The sequence below is a fragment of the Spinacia oleracea genome, chromosome 3, assembly GCF_020520425.1.
Source record: "Spinacia oleracea cultivar Varoflay chromosome 3, BTI_SOV_V1, whole genome shotgun sequence".
NCBI classification, from domain to species: Eukaryota; Viridiplantae; Streptophyta; class Magnoliopsida; order Caryophyllales; family Amaranthaceae; genus Spinacia; species Spinacia oleracea.
The window spans coordinates 147,788,366-147,794,370 of record NC_079489.1 but is presented as its reverse complement, the minus strand read 5'-3'; the positions used below and the strand labels follow the sequence as shown (position 1 = coordinate 147,794,370).

The 6,005-nt window shown below is 32.7% G+C and overlaps 1 long non-coding RNA gene across 3 annotated transcripts; it reads left to right on the top strand.

Annotated features, from left to right (window-relative positions):
- The first annotated feature begins 1,149 nt into the window (after positions 1-1,149).
- LOC110777015 (uncharacterized) lies at positions 1,150-5,496 on the top strand. 3 transcript variants are annotated; one of them, XR_008931229.1, is made up of 3 exons: positions 1,153-1,455; positions 2,771-4,935; positions 5,174-5,496. It is a non-coding gene; the product is annotated as an uncharacterized lncRNA (long non-coding RNA). The 3 variants fall into 3 exon arrangements; XR_008931228.1 differs by having other exon boundaries at positions 1,156-1,455; positions 4,018-4,935; XR_008931227.1 differs by having other exon boundaries at positions 1,150-4,935.
- Positions 5,497-6,005: the final 509 nt, after the last annotated feature.

Sequence of the window (6,005 nt, the reverse complement as noted above, 5' to 3'; positions counted from 1 at the left end):
AATACATCTGCAATTTTAATCGTATAATTGTATATGATTACAACAATATACATTATAGTTTAAAACACATATAGGTATTCTCTGAACCTTAAAAAGTTAAGGTTCAAGTCATAACAAATTCAAATAAAGTTGCAATAAGGTTTATTAGGTCAATAAATTTCAATTTGGTCAATAAGTACACTCTAACTATATAATTTACTCGAACTCTTACAATCAGGTATGACCAGGTCCAATAATTTCAATTCATGTCAATCAAAACTTTAATCAGTTTCCATTAATTTAGATAAGTTTAGGTTTCATCTGTCAAAAAGAATGCAAACATATTATATTGTTATATGTACGTGACTAACTAAATTCACTTAATTGGTCAAGTAAAGATCTAGTTGGTTCAATTAAATTTGACTGAAATTAACTTAGTTCAAACACTATCACTTTAGTTTAAACATGTCGAAATAAAGTAATAACGAGTAAAATAACTCCATTCATTTTTTAAATTCTTGTACTTGCTTAAATCGACCATTTTTTTTATTTAAGTGTTACATTCCCCTAATTAGAAACTTACTATGCCAAAATAATAACACATTTCTCGTTTCAGGGTCCCCACCACTTCTACTCAGCCATTTTTTCGTACAATAAATAATTCACCTACTATCAGTTTATTATAATAAAGCATTAACCACTTACATACCCAATTGCATATTGTAACAAATTCACCTTGGTCTGTGTTGCTAAAATAAGTTTTGATAAGTTCTAATAAGTTCAGATAAATTCAGTTAAGTTAAGATAAGTTCAGAAAATATAAGTGAAAATCAGGTGAATAGAACGCAGCCTTAAACACTCCCCTTTTTCTTTTCTTTAATGCATTTTATAATTAATATAGTAGTAAAACTTTGTAATTAATAGGAGCATTAGTTAATTAAATTGTGAAATTACCAATATTATAGACTATTCTATATGGGACACCAAAAAGTTAATTAATAAAATGATCTTAAGAGTTTCCTTATCGAATAGAGATTTAACTCTTTAAGTGTAAAATTTCCCTGTAAATACAATTATACGGTAATTAATTTTTTTAATAGTGATTAATTAACTATTTACCGGCCAATTAATTAGGCGATAATTTGATTTTAGAAGCCCGCCTCCCTCAAAAGTAAAAAAGTTCAGGTGCCCGCTATTCTGCCACTTTTCAATTTCGTTATCCCGCTGCACCCTCACCTGCTCTCGTAAATTTTTTCTATTCATTCAATTTTGTCTCCGCTCTTGCAAATCCTCTCTAGTTCGAAAATTTTGGGTTTTTCATAGAAAAATTCGAGTCGTTAATTGCGACATCAGATGTTGAGCTGCTCGATAGAGCTTGACACAACGAAAAACCTGCTCAAGAAATTCTTCAATTCCAGGCTCTTTTGGTTCAGAGATCTTATCCTCAACAGATCTCGCTAGCAAATTCAATCTATGGTATACATTCTCTCTCAATCAAAAACCCTAATTTTTTTTGTAGTATAACACTTTTTAAATACAATTGACAGTCAGTTCAGAATTTCTCTTTCTTAAATTTCGTATGATAAATTAATAATACATTTATTATTAGACTACAAGATCTGGCTGAAACAACTGGAAATTTTGGTGCTTTTTAATTGGGAAAAATCTGCTAACTGGCTAACTGCTCCAATTTTGTAATAAGCTGGTTTCTTGGATTAGAAGTGAAAGAGATGCAGTTACAATTGCTTTTTCTAATTTAATATCTCACCCTTTTGCTGCTTGCTACTTGTTGAAATTGTCGATTAACCTGAATGGCAGCTCTATGCTCTCGTTATTGTCAAAATCTTAAACTTCAGATTATGCAGTTCTTGAAGCAATATCAACGGCGACTTCAGATTCGCCTAATTCATCAATTCCAGTCCAAATCAGTAGAATTTGGGTGATTAAAATTCCCAAGTTCATTTCGAGTTTCCATTATTATCTCCATATCTTGCTTATTAGTAGAATTTGGGTGTTTCAAATCCTGTGTATTCTTCTTAAAAAAAATTCGGAATGTTATTCTAATGGGTTGAGAAATTGGGGTTTCTAACTTTTTATTTATTTATTATTTTTTGGGTTTGTTTTTGGTTAAATTGAATTGAGGTCAGGTTCGAATCATTGACCTGAATTACCCGGTGATGAATTGAACTTGAAGTAACCCAATTTGATCCTTTGTCGTTGCTCTTTTCTTACGCGTTTGATTATGATTTTGGATTCCATTTATGTTTTTCTCAATTGGATTAGTTTCTCTGTTTGTTAAAATGGTCTAATATCAATTGAATTAGGAAATGAAGTTAGGGTTTGAGTTATTGCTTTTGCTAAATATGATAGAACTACATAAACGAAAACTGTAGTTTAAGCGCCTAAGGCGTTTCATGGATAAGTGTCATTGTAAAAAAGTTGTTTGTTTTGTGAATATCTTAGTAAAGAGCTTAATATTAGCAAAGAAAAATTTTATGTTTAAAAGAAATGGTTTTTTTGGAGTCACTATGAACTTCAGGAACTCGGCTTCAACGGACATCCCGAGTCAATTTCGTAATTCACCTTCGTTTTATAGAGTTCTTATGCCTTATATCTCAAATTTGTTATTTTTAATTAATTCATGTGATTTATGTCAGTTTTATCTGATATGTTTTATGCAATAAGTGCTACTCTTGGTTGTTCTTTTTCTCTGTTTTTCTTTTTCCAAATTAATTTCAGGATTGAAGAATGTTTCATCCAAATTCTGGTCATGGTTTCATGGTCTGTGCAGGACATATATGAACAAAGTTGGGTAAAAAGTATGATAAGGAGAAATCAGAAAAGTTTGACTCCTAAATCTGTTGCTTCCGTTTTAAGGTGTAAAATAAGTACTGGTGGATTGAATCTAAAATAAGTAATGTTGCTTCTGTTTTGAGTGAACTCCTAATGTTTATCTTTACTGCTGTTGTTGCTGCTACTTCTGTTTTAAGGTTTTAAATATGTTCTAAATCTTGTTATATATTGAATCTGAACATTTCAAGATGATCAGAGTTACATGTACAGAAGCAAACTAATTGAAACAAGGGTAGTTGAGTTGTTAGCATGTTGTCTAAACTCTAAAGTTCTTTTCATAGATTGAATTGATTAGGATGCTGAGTTCGTGGTTACACAAGTTTGGTTTTAGTGTTAGAATGGGTATTTGAGGTGAAATAAAGAGCCGGGAGTACCCATAGGCTTTAGGACTCACTGAGTAATTGATCTGATGACTATCCTGGAATTGCAGTGGACTATTTTCAGTCACTTTTGTCACTAAAGTTAAATGTAGTGCCTGAAGTGTTGTCATGATAATTCTTCTTTGCTGCTGGGTTTTGGCCCTTCCTAGAAGGTTCGGAAACACAGTTTTGAACTAGGTTATAACTGTGTTCAGTTTTGAATATATCAGCTATAACTGTAATTGTGTTATGTTACAGTTGCTTATGACCTCACTGTGCACCCTAACCTTCATGGTGGATATCTTGCTTTAACTTCACATGTACTTTAATGATTCTCTTTCTTCTGGTCAGTAAAATAATGTTCTTCAACCTGCTTGGATGTTTTCTTCATTAGATCGATTCAATAATGAAAATAAATTCATGTTTCCACATTTGAAACTTGTAGTATAGTACCTGTGTTATGTAACATAGTACTATACCAAAAATTTCCTTAATAGACTGATATTGAAGTTACTCTTAAACCGATGTTTTGTTACCTATCATGTTTATGTTTCCATTCAATACTGAAAATAAAATCCCACCCGACTCATGTTTCCACAACAAGCATCAACAATGATCAACATAGTTTAAATTTAGCAATCTCTTGATATGTACTGAATCATGCCGCAATGTCTACCAGAGAAAATGCTGCTAGAGTGTCAGTACGTGCTAGTCGAAAGACATGATTTTTAAGCATTAAGCATATCCGTTTTACCTTTCTCATCGGTCTTTAATTGAATCTCTCTGACACGTCCTGTGATCTCTGTAATTTTCTTTGTTCGGTCAGAGACAATATACAAGGTACATTGTCTTGATTAGGAGCTGTACCTAGTTCATCAGATGCGTTGCAGCAACGAGCTTAAAATGGTGGATTCCGATTGCCATTTGCATAATTTTTATCCTTCTCAGGGATTCCATAGCTTTTCTGCTTGGAAAATTTTATTACAACAAGGGAGGGAACAACAAATGGATGGTTACACTGGTGCTAGATTTCCCAGTTTTACTTCTCCTTTATTACATTTTTCCAGAGCAATATACCCAAGAAAACGCACCAAAAATGCAGCCTCCATTCATAAAGGGTTCATCAATCTACATAGTCTTGGGGTTGTTCGGAGTAGGAGCGAGTATGCTGTACTCAGTAGGACTTGCATATATGTCAGTCTCTACATTTTCTCTCATATGTACTTGTTCAGTGTGTTGTTGTGTACAGATGTATGCATTACTAATAAATATGACTTTTTCACTTGTTTTGTTCCAGCTTCAAGCTGAATTTCGCTATCAATGTATTGGCACTTATGCCTTGACAGAGTCAATGTTTCCCCTATTAGAGAAGGCTGCACCTGATTCCCAATTAGATGTAAATGTATTTCGCTGTTGATTCCCTTGCTAGAGATGCTAGGACATTTTCAACTGATTGATGGTAATATTGCTATGTTTCTTTGGTAGTCATGATGTTAATCATGACAGTGATGGTAGGGCAGGGCCAAGGGCACACTTAAACACGTTCTTCTCGGAACTGGTGCGGCTAATACCATGCAGGGCATCTGTTTCTCCATTTAGCCTTATCCCACCAACCCAGACATGCTGCAACGCCATCAAAACTCTAGGACATCCTTGTTTGTGTGTGCTTGGCCCGCCTATATCTGGTGTTGATCGAAGCATGACCTTGCAGCTCCCTGAAAAGTGTGCCCCAATTTTGATCCATGTAACAGTCTCCCTAACTCCACTTGGTCTTTTTTTAACGTCTATTTGTTTTTTTTAATTTTTTCAACAATTCAAACAAATTAAATGATGCTGCTTTTATTTATTTATGAAAATTCAATGATAGTCAAACATATTTTATTCCATTGCTGGAACTGATAGAAAATCGTTTGAATTTGAACCGTTTCAGTTGATGTTGTTAGTCTTGGAACATGAACCTTATGTTTCCTTTTTATTCTCAGGAGTTCTCAATTGGTCAGAATTGGAAACATAGTTGACAACTTTGAAGTCAAATTTACCAGCCTTGCAGGATCCAAGTTACGGGGCTTTTGTGCAATCAATTTGGCCTGTGTTCATTGTGCAAGCATCATAGAGAGGAATTTCAGTATAACACATAACATAATCACAAACAAAAGGAGAGGAACTTATACAGATATTTGAAGGTTATTTAGAACTTAAACATACAAATTATCTTTTATGATGAATGGATGTGATTTTATGGTTTCATCTAACTTCCCTATGATGTAATTTTTTTTTCAGGAATGAAATTACCTTTTTGTTTTCATTGATTATTTTTATTTTTATAATATTATATAATAATACTAGCATTGTAAAATTTCGGCTATTAAGGTTGTTTTATGCCTCTAAAAAATGACAATAAACATGACGACAAAAATTTTCCGTCGTTAAAAACCTTTAACGATGAGATATTTCATCGTTGTAGACCTTTTTTCTAGTTGTGATGGTAATAAATATTTTACTAGTGCTAAACAAGTTTTAGGACACTCTAAATTTCAATAATTGTGGAAAACACTTTTAGAGCTACCTAAACTTCACTAATGCAAAAAATTAACATTTTGGGGCAATCTAAATTTCTACGATTGTAAAACAATCTTTTAGAATCAAATATAATATTACTAATGCTAACAATGAACTTTTAGGGGTAACATAAATTTTAGTAATGCTAAAATGAACCTTAGAGGTAATTATAATTCAATGATACTAAAAAGAAACGTTTAGGGGCAACTCAAATTTACTAATGCTAAAAAGAAGCTTTTAGGGGCAACTATTATT